This window comes from Taudactylus pleione, unplaced genomic scaffold, assembly GCF_031769625.1.
Source record: "Taudactylus pleione unplaced genomic scaffold, aTauple2 ptg000381l, whole genome shotgun sequence".
Lineage (NCBI taxonomy): Eukaryota > Metazoa > Chordata > Amphibia > Anura > Myobatrachidae > Taudactylus > Taudactylus pleione.
In genome coordinates this window covers 11,405,780-11,422,221 of record NW_028284782.1, presented here as the reverse complement: position 1 = coordinate 11,422,221, position 16,442 = coordinate 11,405,780, and the positions used below count along the sequence as shown (strand labels likewise).

At 45.6% G+C, this 16,442-nt stretch overlaps 1 protein-coding gene across 5 annotated transcripts in view; it reads left to right on the top strand.

Annotated features, from left to right (window-relative positions):
• Positions 1-16,442, top strand: part of ARHGEF9 (Cdc42 guanine nucleotide exchange factor 9) — a 500,659-nt gene that overhangs the window by 324,092 nt on the left and 160,125 nt on the right. The gene's annotated exons all lie outside the window — the stretch shown is intronic.

Below are 16,442 nucleotides of genomic sequence, written 5' to 3'. Positions count from 1 at the left end.
AGATAGCGTAACTGCTCCCAGTGTTGTGCCCCAATGGTTGGAGCACAGACCAGCCCCTGGTGCTGCCAGACGTCACAGCTTTGTGTACCATCACTGAGAATGTCTTCTCAGTAAATGGGTTTTAAGTACATTGCTGCTGTCATGTGGAAATACAGCATCACGTTTTCTCCTGCAAAAAAATGAGGAATTGGCTGCAGTAAAAAGGATAATGCGAGTTTGTCTGTGATACAGTGTACGAGTTGCTCTGTATTTCAGCTTAGTAAAGGGAATAGCTAAATGTGCACATATTTAAAATGTCTCAGTTTACGTTATAAGAGAATTATGAAACAGTTCTGCTTCATTGCTGATATCTGCAACAGTTAATTTTTTTGTAGGCTAGAGCAGCAGGCACTCGTCATAAGTAGTGCGATCAGACATCTGCAAACTGATTAAAAGTATTTCTCTAGCGCTGCAAACGAAGTAATGCAACCTCGCATTATACATTTTTTATGAGTGTCATGCATTAATGTGATTTCATAAACAAAACCCAGTTTTAGCAAGAAAAATGCATTTTTCAAATTGATAAAATCATCCTGCTCTTATTTAGAAATTAATTTCTGATGTGTAAAGAAATTCGCTTCTGTCCCTGTCTTGATCCGGTTTGTATAAGGTGATATAGGCAGGGGTTAAAATGGGCTGGAACTGCGTTCCATCAGTCCTATTTGGAGACGGAACCTGACCGGCTCCTCCGGCCCTCCTTACCCGGCCAGTCAGCCCGGCGCCGCAGGGAGGCTCCATCTGCCGGATGCCTGCTGAGATTTTGTTACCAGCGGGCGCCTGGCTCCTTCCCCACAGCGGCAGCCGAAGGCTGGAGTTTACTCTGGAGCTCTGGCTTCCTGCTCCCGCAGTGTGTACTGTGCACTATGGGACAGACGTCATGACATTTCTCCCATAGTTCCGAGGAGCGGCCAGGCGGATAGCAGCGGGAGCGGGGGTTAAGGTAATTTTTTTTTTGTGTAAGGGGCACTACTACAGGGGGCACTACAACTGGGGGAACTACTACAGGGGTCATTGCTACTGGGGGCACTACTACAGGGGGCACTACTACTTGGGGAGTTACTAATGGAAGCATTACTGCTGGGGGCATTACTAGGGGCACTACTAATGGGGGCATTGCATAAGGGGCACTACCACTACAGTGGGCATTGCATAAGGGGCACTACTGCTGTGGGCATTACGTGTAAGGAGCACTACTACTTCTGGGGGCATTGTGTATAAGGGACACTAATGTGAGCATTGTGTAAAAGGGGCACTACTGTGTGTCATAACATGAATAAAGATATTACTATGTGGTGTAATGTCAATCTGGGGCGCTATGTGTGGTGTAATGTGAATAAAATTGTGCTACAGTGTGGTGTTGACCAAAACCCTTTCTTTTGAGATCACACCCCTATTTTTGAGACCACGCCGTTTTTCTACAGCAAGCGCTGTCCCTTTATTACATAAGCTCTTCTTGAGTAAAAGCCACCTCTCTAGGACCACTTTAAGCACTGGTCTTCTGCTTAGTGATGCTGGCACTTCTATGAATGTGATAATTGCTTTCCTTTGGACATCCCAGACAAACAGCTTTTATAAACAGCTCTATCGGATATCATGGACAAAGTGGAAATAAATACAGAAGTTGAGTATTTCTGTAGTGTAATGTTTCAAATGTTGATGGATTCAGTAAGAGAAAATATAACAGAAATATTTTCAGTGGCATTCAGTTAAATAAGACGTACTCATTGCTGGAGATGCCTCATTCGACAATGGGTAATGTGTATTGTTCCAAAACAATGGGTGTTTCTAATGGATTTAGTACAGTATTTAATTTTACAGCGGTGCTCAATATTTAGTTGCGAGGAACCCAGTGTTGTCAGTCAGTGTATTTTGCTGTCCTTTTCATATTTGTGTCCATATATCATGTATGCATAAATGGCCATGTTTGTCTTTAATGCAGATTAGCAGGGAATCCTAATATTTTAGCCAGCTGTGTACTCCATCCCACCCCCCCTCCGAGTTTTGTTATCATGTCAAATGGTTTATGTTCTGTTGGCTCTGTGTAAATGAAATTATACGTTCTTAGAAAAATGACACATTTAGGTAGGGAAATGTATTCAGCTGAAACGACCAGCTGGCGCCTACAGGACAACACGGAAGAGTCACTTTCATAAACCAACACAGCATACAAAATATGCTCTGCAAAATATATGAACTTCCAGTGACCACAAAACATCCTCTGTGGTGTGTATTGCTTATAATGCTCCCCCCCCCCCCCTACGCCCCCTGAAAGGTGGAGGCACAATGTAAGGTATGTGCCCATGTAGAAATGGATGCTGGAGAGAGATTTTGCCAATCATTGTCTTTCCCACAGTACAAGCCGCAGATTGAATTCCAGCACGCTCTAGTAAATGGTCTTGCGTGAGAATACAGAACAGTTATTGGCTCCGCTGCCTCGAGGCTGCCGGCACAAAATCAATCCATATGGCCATGTTTTCAGAGTGGTGATCATTTTGTTAAAACGTGTTGTGAAAGACAGTTAATTACAAGAGGTAAAATAAGACTCCTGCTGCATCATAGCAGTTTTTAGCTGTCACAGCTTTTATTCTGGGCATTTTTTGTGCTAACTAAGTGTTAACCTAAGGCTTGATACGTTATTGCTCACTCTACCCGCAATTGTTATGTGGAGTAACTCTAATTTCCCCTTCCGCAACATTTCTTACATTGATCTCCACATCTCGTTAAGTTGTTGCCATTGAGTGGCAGAGATATAATAATAATATTTATTTAGCACTTTTCTCCCAATAGGACTCAAAGTACTTTATACTTGCATTTAAAAAAACACATTATATAAAATAAGCTTAACAGAAAAGAGAACTAAGCATTTGGGTTGTATTGTTTTAGGAACTAAAGGGACATTAGTGAAACAGGTGAGTCTCAAGTCTGTTTTTGAAGAATTCTAGAGTGGAGGCCTCACGAACTGTGCGAGGAAGCGAGTTCCACAGAGTCGGAGCCGCAAAGCTTAAAAGCTCAACCCCCAAATTAATTAAGGGAGAGTCTAGGTACTGCTAATAGTCCTTCATCTACAGATCACATTAAGCGAGTGGGGCAGTAAGGAATCAGAAAATATGGATTCTAATGGGGTTTTTCACCTTCAAGTAACATTTCTTCTTCAGGGTCCATAGGCTCCACAGGAGACTTTGGGGTGTAGGTGATGGGAACTATTCCAGGCACTACGCAGTTAAAGCTTTTCAGCTCCCAGGATGCATAGGGTCCACTCTCCCTACACCCCGCCCCCAAGCCAGAGAACCTCAGTTTTGTTGGTGCCCAGCCGGAAGTCGGGTCACCATTTCGCAGGGGGGCTGTTTAAGCAGCCCCTAAAGCTTATTTTATTCATTTTCTTTGTTTACATTTTACAAGAATAGAGGGCGCAGCAGCAGACCGTCTGCGGGACGTCTGCGCTGCCACTCCATCACCCCTCCAGGTACCGAGACGCCAGTACTGATCTGGGGATCTCGGCGGGCGTTCCGGGGTTCAGCGCTAGCCAGGGTCCACGGAGAGGACTCAGACTGCACCCGGAGATCAGGGGACAGGTAAGGCGGGTCGCCGCTCGTGGTGACCCGCGCGTTATGGCAGTCGATCCCTCCGATCTCAGGGGACAGACAAATTGGTGCGGTAAACCAGCATCCCAGGGGTTAATAATCGGCCAGGGGAGACGGCTTCCCTGTTTAAGCAGCTCCTCGTCTCAGCTCAGCATGCCTTTCCACTGCGGTCTGGCTTCCCTGAGCTACACTCCTCCTTTGAGGTCTCCGGCGGCCATTTTCTCAATGGTGCAGTCGCAGTTCTCCCAGGACAACGCGTGTCCGGTCCTCCTGCATACCTCTCCCCAGGGTCAGCGTACTCTCCCCAGGGCCAGCGTATGTAGCGCTATTTCCTACCAGACACTGCGTTTGTGTAGTTGTACAGTGCCGCTTTGCAGCGTCTTTCCTGCATTGTATGTGACTTGTGCTAGCGCTATCTCTATACCCGGTCTCTCGCTCTGCCCTAAATACAGGTGTTGTTAAGGGTAGCTCACACCTGACCTCAGATATACTGTGTGTGTGTATGTATATATATATATATATATATATATATATAAAATTCTATATTGCTGAGGTCTGTCACATACTGTTGTGTGCTGCACTGTGCCATATTTTGGCAACAGGTTCCCTGTTAGTATCTATACTTACTTGCGGTTGCTTTGTACACAGTGTGCTATTGTGCGTCATTTACCCCGCAGACATGTCTGACAAGGGTAATGGACACATTCCTGTACTTTTGTAGCAATCTTGCAGATTATGTACAGCAGTTTTCAGTGAGGAGGATGTGGTTCAGGATGGACTATGTATGAGGTGTTAATCTGCCGTGTTCCTCGAACCCCCTGACATCAGTACAGGAGCCCCCTTGGGCGGTTTTCTCTCAGATGCTGGCCTCCATTGTGGACCACCTGGCGGTCCGGCTGCTGTTCCTACTATGGAGGTACCACAGCAGCCCGTTCCTCCCTCACAGGGACTACCACTGATGATGCAGATCCCTCATGTACCACAGCAGGCGGTCATTCCCACAGTGGGATTACTACAGGGTGGACCATGGGTGGATGTTTTCTCCACCTCAGTAAAGAGTCTGGCTACAACCTCTATGGCTATCCAGACCATGTTACAGAGTGAGAAATCTGTACGACCAGCTAAGCGTCCTGTGTTGTCATCTCAGTCCACACAGCTGTCAGAATCTGAGATGTCATCTGATGACGGAGAGGTGGCTGATGCCTCTAACCCCGTCTCCCCCTGGCAAGGATTAATATTCTTGCCTTGGTGCGTGGGGTCAGATCCGCATTGGTTATAGAGGACAACGAACCAGCCCCTATATCCAAACACCCTCTGTTTAAACAAATAAAGGTGTCTTCGGCAGTATTCCCTCTGTCAGATCAGCTGGTGGATCACATGGCTGAGGCCTGGCAATCACCTGGTAGGAGATATCAACCTCAGAAACGTTTGACCTCATGTTACCCATTTCCTGAGGCTCATTGTAAGAAGTGGGAATCACCCCCTGCAGTGGATTCACACGTTACACAGTTAATTAAAAGTGCAACGTTACCTATGCCTTCCATTTCTTCCTTAAAGGATCCTATGGACAGGAAGGTGAAAACTTGCATAAAGTCTATATACTCTCTTTCAGGAGCTCTTGCCGGCCATCCATGTCTATCTCCTGGGTAGCTAAGGCTATACAGACTTTGGCTGATACACTTGAGGACTCCTTGGAAATTCCAGAGGATTAGGTGTCACTGGTCGGCCATATTAGGGATGCGGCTACATATATCGGTGAGGCCGCTCTGGATGCTAGTCTACTGACATCTAGGGTCTCAGCTGCGGCCGTGCCTGCTCGCCGTTCCCTGTGGCTACGTTATTGGAGCGCTTCTAAGAAAGGCCTGCAGGCCTTAACCTATAATGGGGAGATTTTGTTTGGTCCAGACTTGGACAAGATTGTTGACACCTTGGCCAAATCCAGATCTGCATTTCTGCCCTCAGCATCTGCTCCTGCAAAGTCTCGAAGCTCCTCCTTTAGGTCCTTTCGTACCCAAGGAAAATCCAAAGGGCAGTCCTTCCCTAGGCAGTCCCCTGCCAAGAAGCCTGCCAAGCCTATGAAACAAGCCTGGAGCACAAGACACCCAGCCTCCAAACAAGGAGCATAAACTCGCAGCCTGACGGGGTGGACCTCCCTCTGGGGGACGACAGAATAGGAGGCCGACTTCTTCAGCTTGCCCAGTGCTGGTGTCAAACCACCAAGGATGCTTGGGTAAGAGAAGTGGTCTCTCAGGGGTATGCCCTCTCATTCCTTCAAAGGCCTCCCCACCAATTTTTCTGCACAGGCCCTCCTTCCGACAGGACAAAGGCCTTGCAGATCCAGAAAGCCATACACTTTGCTGCAGATAGGGGTAATTGTACCAGTTCCGCTATCTCAACGAGGGACTGGATATTATTCTACTCTCTTTCTGGTTCAGAAACTGAATGGGTCTCATCGGCCTATGCTCAACCTCAAATCTCTGAACAAGTTCCTCAGGGTGCCCAGGTTCAGGATGGAAACCTTACGATCCATTATACTGGCTATGGAACCTGGGGATTACATGATATCACTAGAGATTCAGGATGCATACCTACATGTACCCATAATGCTTTCTCATCAGCGTTATCTGCGGTTTGCTATACTGCAACAACACTTCCAGTTTTGGGTGCTGCCCTTTGGCCTATCCACGGCTTCAAGGGTATTTACCAAAATTATGGCTGTCATGGCAGCCCACCTGCGGAGTCAGGGTATCCAGCTCCCACCATATCTGGATGTCCTCCTCTTGTTGGCGAGTTCTCCAGAAGTGCTTCACCACCATCTGCAACTGACAGTTGCTTGTCTATAAGCACATGGGTGGTTAATCAATTGGAAAAACTCCTCCCTAATTCCCTCACAGAGGATGGTTCATTTGGGAGCCCTTCTGGACTTTCACCAGCAGAGAATCTTTCTAACTCCAGAAAAGATCTCCACGCTGCAGCTGCGAGTATACGCAAATGTCTCCATAGTCGCCGGGTGTCACTCCACTCGGCGATGCAGGTTCTGGGATCCATGGTGTCCACATTCGACATGGTGGAATATTCTCTGTTCCATTCCAGGCCCCTGCATGGGCTGATCCTCTCCAAGTGGAACAGATTACCCCACCGGATCAGAGCTCAGATGACGGTACTCTCTCCAGAGGTGCGTCTGTCCCTCTCCAGAGGTGCGTCTGTCCCTCTCTTGGTGGCTACGGACATCTCATCTAACCAAGGGTCACCCTTTTTGTATCCCAGATTGGATACTCCTAACAATGGACGCCAGTCTCCAGGGATGGGGCGCAGTGACCGGTCCACACTCCTTTCAGGGCCTTTGGACAACGGTAGAGGCATCCCTGCCCTTCAACATTTTGGAACTTCGGGCTGTGTACAGGGCCTTCATGATGGCAAAGCACATGCTTTATGGAAAGCTCGTGCAGGTTCAGTCCGTCAATGCCACCACAGTGGCTTACATCAACCAACAGGGAGGCACTCGAAGTCGGGCAGCAATGACAGAAGTGTCACGCATTCTGACATGGGCAGAATCTCATCTCCCAGCCATTTCGGCAGTGTTCATTCTGGGAGTTCTCAATTGGGAAGCGGACTTCCTCAGCTGTCACGATGTGTATCCAGGGGAATGGTCTCTTCACCAAGGGGTGTTTCAACTCCTAGTGGACAAATGGGGTCTCCCAGAGGTGGACCTCATGGCTTCCCGACACAATCACAAGTTACCAGTGTACGGGTCCAGAACAAGAGATGCCGAAGCAAGCCTGGTGGATGCTCTGTCAGTAAAATGGACCTTCCGGTTTCGTACCTATTTCCTTCAGGTTCCCTGCTTCCTCGAGTTCTTCGGAAGTTCAAGCAAGACGGAGGCACAGTCCTGTTGGTGGCTCCAGCTTGGCCCAGACGTTATTGGTACTCACATCTTCGGAGTCTCCATCAACACTCCGTTTCTGCTGCCTGTTGTCTCAGGGTCCTTGCCTTTAACCAGACTTGTAGCGTCTGTCTTTGACTGCGTGGCTCCAGAGACATCCCTCCTAAGGTCCAAGGGATTCTCTAGCTCAGTCATCACGATGCTTAGAGTGCATAAGCCTGCCTCCACCAGGATCTACCACAGAGTGTGGCGTACATATTTCCAGTGGTGTCGTACAAGAGATTACGACCCTCAGGTGTTTTGAATTTCCAGAATACTGGCATTTCTTCAAGCTGTATTGGACCTCGGCGTACGCCTGGCCTCATTGAAAGTGCATGTCTCTGCACTGTCAGTGTGGTTCCAACGTAGAATTGCTCCGCTTCTGGATTTCCACATCTTCCTACAGGGTGTCCTCCGGATTCAACCTCCCTTTGTCCCACCAGTGGCTTTGGCAGTAGTTCTTCGGGCCCTCCATGGTCCTCCATTTGAACCACTAGATTCAGTGGAACTTAAGTGGTTGACAGCTAAGACTCTTTTTCTTCAGGCTATTACATCTGCCAGAAGGGTGTCAAAATTGAGAGCTCTCTCCTGTCGTCCTCCTTTTCTGATATTTCACCAGGACAAGGCGGTGCTTGCCCTGAGATCCTTCCCAAGGTTGTTTCCAGTTCCCATATTAATCAGGAAATTATAGTACCGGCCTTTCTATCACCAGATCTCTCGGCAGGTGAGGCCTCAGGCTTTATGTGGACCGTACCAGTTCTCTTCGGAAATCAGACTCCTTGTTTGTGCTCTATGGATTTCACAAGAAGGGATGGCCAGCCAATAAACAAACATTGGCTAGATGGCTTTGTATGACTATCTCAGAAACTTACACTCAGCTGCCTTTTCCGACTTCTGTTAAGGCTCATTCTACTCGGTCTGTGGGTCCCTCATGGGCAGCTCGCCGTGGTGCCTCGGCTGTCCAGCTTTGTAAGGTGGCCACGTGGTCTTCTGTCCAGACCTTTCTAAGGTTCTATGCATTTGATACCTTCACCTCTTGATGCTTCCTTTGGAGCGCCGGATTCTACTCTCAGCGCAGGAGCATCCCCATCTTTAAAAGAACTGCTTTGGGACATCCCCAAGGTCTCCCTGTGGAGCCTATGGACCCTGAAGAAGAAAATGAGCATTATGGTAAGAACTTACCTTTGTTAACTCTCTTTCTTCGAAGTCCATAGGGTCCACAGGGCACCCGCCCTGACGCACCTGGCTTCATATGGGCTATGTTGCTGGTCACGGGTTTTCCGTCTCCTTCTGTCTGAGATTGTGATTCTTGAGTGTATCAGTCTTCCTTCTCTCTTATCCTGCTCCGGCCTTTGGCTTATTACCAACTGAGGTGCCTCTAGCTCGGGGGCGGGGTATAGGGAGAGCGGACCCAATGCATCCTGGGAGCTGAAAAGCTTTAACTGCATGGTGCCTGGATTGGTTCCCATCACCTACACCCCAAGGTCTCCCTGTGGACCCTATGGACTTCGAAGAAAGAGACTTAACAAAGGTAAGTTCTTACCATAACTCTCTTTTTTATTTGCCTTGTATATGTCCTCCAGCAAGTTCTGCTCAGCATATTGCTTTATCTTTCTTGCTGCACTTTTACATTTTCTTTATTTATATTATTAGCAGAAGAGGTACAGTAATTTATAAAGTACACAAGGAGAGGAGATGATAATTAGCTTAAATTATATTATGCGTATAAACGCCCCCATACACGATGCGATATCAGGGTGGCTGACCGCCCGATATGCCGGCACCCCCTCCCCCACCCGCATAGCGCTGCATGGGATCGTACATCGCTCCTCCAGATCAACTGAACATGCAGAAAGATCTGGAGGAGCGATGTACGATTCCATTGGAGCGCGCACTGGACGATATTATACCCACACACGGAACAATATAGCAGCTATATCGTTCCAATCCGTCGGATCGGCTGCTATATTGCACCATGTATGGGAGCCTTAACATTGCGTCAATGTGCCTAGATTTCTGTCAAAGTGCATCAAAATATCAATCTTTGTGGAGGTGCAGAAGTGTGCACAGTTCAGTCAAAGAAGTTGGGCAGAGTCGGCCTGTTTTTTGCTAAGCAGGTCAAAAACAAGATTTCATTTTCCTGAGCAAGGTTATTAAAACCAGAAAAATCGAGGGAGACGGTGCACTATAAGAGGGACATGACCATAGTCACTGCAAAACCGTTTGAATTTTGCACCAGCTCAAAGCTAGCAGTCTCCAGGTTTTATCCCCTTCTGTGGAGAATCATATATACCACTTCTCTATACACCTAGATGCACTTGTAAATTGTGGAGCCTTCTCCCAAAAGCAGAGAGAGGGCCCTCATCTTCACGTGTGCTGGCCGGAGTATAGACCAAGGCGTTTTTCAGATGGCATCTAATGTTTTTGCAAATTTACCTGATTGTATATTTTTCATAATGCAGAAGTCTCTGGTTTGCAAGGAAACTCCAGCCCTAAATAATAAGTGAAGCTCAGGGTCACACAGCTGATGTGTGAATGATCTTGGAGCAATTTGATGGGCCTGTCACAAGCTTTACCTGGTCCTCTTGTCACAGGCACAGTGGCTATGACAGCCTCTCCCTCAGTTTACCGTTTTTGAGCTGCGTTCCTGCCACTTCATATTTATCCCTCATTGCACCAGAGAGACTCTCCGCTTCCGATCAGTGATTCCCAGTGACACCAGTGAATGAGTGGCCTGCAGTTTGACAGCATGGAAAATAGGCACATTGTCACCTCACGGGTGCAGGCATGGGCTTTCTCACTGCGCATATACACCAGGGCTGGAAGCCAGGGCGAAAGGATGAGAATTAAAGAAACTTTGTTTATATTCTAATAATCTGGTACAATGCAGGAAGACTATCACTGTAATAAATACCTTACCATGGCTTATGCGGCCCACACACGCGGCGATTTTACACACGATATGCACAATTTCGATCGATCGCAACGATCAATCGCGCATATCGTGTGTGTTTTGGCATGCTGTACGACGGCGAAGCGCGTCCCCGCCGTCGTACATCGGCATCGTAGATCTTATGGAAAAACCATAAGATCTGCGTTCCTTCATGATGTTAAATAGGTAAACGAAGCATCTTGTAAGATGCATCGTTTACCATTCACAGCAGCATGCGATGCATCGGGCTGAATTTGAAAACGTACCGAGGTGCCGGACGTTTTCACATTGCACCATGTATGGGCCGCATTACTCTGATCTTTCCACATTGACAGATCTATCATAATACACAATGGGGTTGATGTATGAAGCTCTGGGAAGTGATAAACAACCAACCAATCAGCTCCCGACTGTCATTTTTCAAACACAGCCTGTAACATGACAGTTGGGAGCTGAGTGGTTGGTTGTTACTCTGCACTTTATCACTTTCCAGAAATTCATACATCTGCCCCAATTTTCCATACTGTTCAAAGTCACAATAATATTTGCACATTTAGCATCACATAGAGCTAGACAGCCACTGGTTAAATGAATTCATTTTTCATTTCTTTAATCCTTTTAAGTTATGTATGTGTGTGAGCCTGGCCGAATGTTTAAGGTCTAATTGCACTGGCTCTTGTTCTTCTTTAGCTCCTGACATTTCCACGACCCTGTTTGCAACATTTTCAAATCCACCGTTTGTTGTACCAAAGAGGTTAAAGCCTCCAACTTTCTTGGCCTGAATTTCTAAATATAGATCAGGGTAGGCAGAGGAGCGTAGGAGGCATCATACAATCAGTGACTCACACAGCAGCAGCAGTTGCCTGAAAGTCTCCTACAGTGCCTACAATAATTCAGGAGCAAAGCACTGGCAATGCTTAAATGATGTATTAGTGCTGGTTACGCATTTCATTGGATTGCAAGCAAAAAATGTCAGAACTCCGACCCTCTGTGCAGCCTGTAGATGTGCATTATGTACAAAGCAAGCAAGTGGTCTTTGTAGCAGAGTTGCACTGTGTGAGTCAGACTGTGATATACCATCATTGACTGATCATAGCAGGATTTCTTTATCACTGATAAAGCAGATGCTATTATCTGAAAATCACTACATCAGCTGCCTAAAATCTGCATAGTAGCTTTACAAATTTAGTCCAGAAAGTGCTGTGCACAGTGCCCTTTATCTAGTGAAACAAAGATAAAAGCAAGTCAGACAAGTGCGCTGTACTTGTTGCTTCCTAGATTATAATGACTTTCAAAAGGAAAGTGGAATGCAAGTTATGTTAATTAAATGGGGAATCTGAAGGTGCTAACTTAAAAATGTTCATGAGATGGAAGTCACAGGCAGATACCGAGGGTCTTATACAAATGCAGTACAATGCACAGACACAGCTAGAATGTTATAAAACTATTTGTTGCTCTATGCCAGAGGTTCCCAAACTTTTTTGAATTGCGGCACACCTAGAGTATCAGTACTGTTTTCATGGCACCCCTAAGCCAAAAGTCTGTTATTGGGAAACAAACGTAGTAAAAGGGTCAGTTATGTGGTGGTGGACAGGTTTGCGCTTATGTTTTTTCACATATTTACATTACATTGACCATAAAATGATTTATTTGGTGCTGGACCACCAACCTGAGGCACCCCTGCAAGTGTCCAAAGGCACCCCAGGGTGCGGCGGTGCACAGTTTGGGAACCACTGCTCTATGCATTTATCCTAAATGGGCTCCTGTTTGTTTGTTGTTTTACGGAGGAAGCAGAATGCAGCTCTTTATATTTGGTAGAGTAATGGAGCGTACACACTAGACGATATGCTCCCTGAGCGATATCGTCTAGTGTGTCCCCGCCAGGGTGTGCTCAATGTCGTTCATGACATTGAGCACACCCGCTGAACGATATCATTAATGATATCGTTCAGCGCCGGGCTCTCTCCCTCATTCCATAACATGCAGCAACCTGACGACATCGTCAGGTTGGCCTGCGTGTTAACCCGATGAATGACGATGACGAACGACCCACGGGAACGCGCGTTATCGTTCACCGTTTTTGTGTTAAAAATGGACGATAAAGTGGATGACTGAACGATCGTGATATCGTTATCATTCAGTCGTCCACTTTAATCGCCCAGTGTGTACGCACCATTAGCTGGACATGAGGGGATCGGGGGATCTGAAGCTGAGTGTGGAATGCTCAGAGCTATGTGACTGATTACGAAACGAAGTGAAAATGTTACATATTGCTGTGCTAGATAAACTAATGAACTTCCAGGGGATGTAGATTGAACATGTAGGAAAGTGTTCAGTTTTGCAGTTGCCAGTAGGGTCTTTTTAGCCCCACTTACAGGTCTCTAAGTATTGTAAGCCTGCAAAATGTTGTATCAGCCTTAAAATGCAGAATGGTGTATATGCTGGGCACTCAAAGCAAAAGTGATTTATTGTTACTCAGACTGCTGTACCATAGGAAACCATATGTATTTTTCATTACCCTTGATATACTGTAATAGTGGCAATGTCTGTGATTTATTTTTTTCTTTGAGTTTTGGAAGAAAATTTTGTAAGGGGGGCGGGGTACATTGTGATTAACAGTAATGAAAGTATGTGACAAGTCATTATAGTGTCAGTCTGATACGATGGTGTTTTCCATATAAGCTGAGCAAGCATATAAGAGGGAGTGTTACGGAGGGGCCTCCAGTGGGCCAACCTCCTTGCAGCAGTCTTCCAACAGGATATACCATTGCATAGCGAAGGGAAGCTCCATGATATTCCATTCAAGTGGAGCAGATGTTTGAGAATTTAAATGGGGGACTAGAAATTGTGTATAATATATTCTTAAGGAGGGAGACAGGTTTTTAAACAGGTGGTTATTTGGCATCTGTGAACATGTAAGATGTGCCATATTAGCCTTTGTGCGTGCTTGGAGGGTCAGGAATAGGTTGTATAGTAGGAGTAAGGGAACTGGTTTATGTACATTCAATGGAGATCTTTGCATATTGGAGTTATGGGCCGATGTATCAATTATCGGGCTTTTAACCCATAAAGTTTAATTTCTTATCACAAATCGCAATGATAAGAAATTATTTTTTACAAGTATGTATTAAAATTGTACAGCTGGAACAGCCGTATGAAAACGGCTGTCCTGATGACTTTTTTTGCTGCTTTTGATGGCTATCAACTCTCGATGGTTAACAACTATTTATGGTATGCCACTGATGTTCAATGGTTTTACCAGTTGATGGTTCCTAGTCGATGGGTTCATGCCATTGATGTTAAGCACCGATGACACCATCGATGGTTACCATTGATAGATAACCCACCAATGGCCTTCCCTAAGATGCTTTACCGTAGCTGTGAAAGTCATCCTCCTCAGATGGCCACTGTGTAACACTGTGATTGGTGCATGCAGAGGATCCGGAGCTCCAGGGAACAGGTGGAGATGTAAGTAAAAAAATAAATCATGTAGCTAATAATTTTAATTAGATTATTTATTTATTTTATTTTAATACTCGAGTGCCTGCTATGTTGCAGACCGCTCGATAGAGCAGTCGAAAAGTAGAGGAGAGGACAGAGCCAGTGGAGGGATCTGAAAAGATCACCCCCAAATGTTGGACTCCAGCAGCTCAAGATGCTGTAATCGATTGCAGGAAAACTATGGGCCTGATTCAGAGCCGTTCGCTATTTGTGGTCGTTCGTTCAAAAACAAGGGGTGGCTATTCAAATGATCCGTTCGCAAATTGCAGTCTGTTCCCACCTCTAAGTCTGAACGAGCGAGCAAAACATACGCTCGTTTATTTGATAAAAACGCCCCCTGGCCGCACGCACCATACGTCATGTCCGCTATTTATTAGATTAATCGAGTACATCGTACAGCGTATGAACTGCTCGCTATTCTTGTGGTTGGTGTTTTCAACCGCTATTTTGCGAGCAGTTCTGAGTTAAAAAAAACCAAGTGACGTGGTCAATGACGCTGCTGTATTAATTATGCACTCCCTTAAAACGCCCGTTTTGACCTTTAAGCACGCCTGCGTTCGGATCTCCACTCCCCGTTTTCAAGCACCTTCCCCTGTTACCACCCACATACGCCTCATTCTGTCACTCAAAATAGCAGGCCCTCGCTATATTGCGTACCAACGATTTTCGGCCGCACTGACTGGTTCGCGCATGCGTACTAAAAAACGTACGCATGCGCAGATGTGCGAACATCGCTTGGAACGAGCGTACTGCCACTAGCGAGTGGCTCTGAATGAGGGCCTATGATTTTTCTTATTTATTTTTGTGTGATACATGCTAATAATATCACAAGAACCACTGTGTTCTATACTTCCTAAGATATTATGCAAATACATCGGTGCCAGATTATTTGTATTGAAATAAAGTTTTAGGTTTAGGACCCCAAAGCCACCCTACCGTCTGTCCACCCAGATTAACTTTGTCATTTTACGTTACATGGCCTGTTGATCTTTTTTCAGCACTGTGTCAATTGGATGCACCTGGAACACATATGGTAGTTTCAGCAGAGCATTCATTTTTACGAATATATATAATTGTAACAATTATTCACCTTTGTGTTACAGTTGTATATGTGGTAACAACATAATTTCAGATCTGAGCCCCTGCTGGGGATTCTTTCTTTTGAATGCTTCAATATATGCTGTGTGCAAAAATATTCGGAATGATCGCACGGCACCACGGCAGCCAGGCAGCATTCATCCCCAAGTAGGGGTAGTTTTAAATCCCAGCAATGGTTTATAGACTGAAAATGTCCTGTGCCTTCATCTATCAGTCTGAGAAATGGGCGTTGCATTGCGTTGCTAGTCACATTGTCCATTCAAAGCCACAGTAGTCATGTTGTATTTTTACATGTGTTCCATTTAAAGGTAAGGACAATAAATGAATGTGAAGTGAGGTGAGAGGAGAGAATAAGGTGTCAGCTATGTGCAGACTTGTTGAGTGCCGGAGCTGATTTGTCTCCTCTGCACAACACACTTGGCTAGTGTTGCAGACTGTCTCCACAATGGCCTGGCAGTATAAGTGCTGTTATCTCCAGCCTGCAGGCTCGTCCACGGGAAGGTGTTCATTACATATTCCTTGTTCCTTTCAATGTCCTATTCTCTGCATGTCCTGGGCCATCAGTTAATGCCTCTTTTATTATGAAGCATGACAAAGTCCAGACAGAGCAGGCCAGAATTACTTACAATGTTATTTAGTTACACACACATTTGACAATATAATTACATTCTTTACAGCTGAAATGTTCTTGGGCTGTTAAAGTAATAAGGGATGGAAATGTCTGGATGTGAATAAAGTGAAATTACTTCTGATAATAAATTGAACGTGTCTTCAGTATGCAAACCTTGGTGCCCTCAGCGATATTTTTGGATGTGCCTGGTATTAGCCAAGTTTCATTTGACGACAATGCATTTTTTGTTACTTTTGAATATAATTTGCAGAAACTGCTGCTGGTCAGGAGCCTCAGTACACGTCACTTATTTGGAAATAACATAATTATTTCTGCTCCAGATACGCATTTCCAATAGGTATTACTGTGTATAGCAAAGGGAATAAATCTGATGTTTTAGAGAAGTTCTTGTTTAAGCTTTATTGAAGCCTAATAGCAATTGCATATTTCTCAAGTAAAATAAATGATAAAAAGCCTGAGTGCAAAGCTAAGTACACACAATACTATATATCGTACAATATATTGCAGCGGTGTGGATCGGAACAATATATCATACACATCATATAGTGTGTATGTCCGATGCACCGTTAACGCCAGTTGTTCATCACATCGTCCCATCTGCACAACAGATGGGACAATCTGTTCTGCACAGCAGATGGGACGATGCAATGAACAACGCGGTGCTGTTACATGCATCATGCAATGACACATCGCCCAGTCGTACATCAGATTGTGCAGTGTGTACAGTGTGCTCTGTGT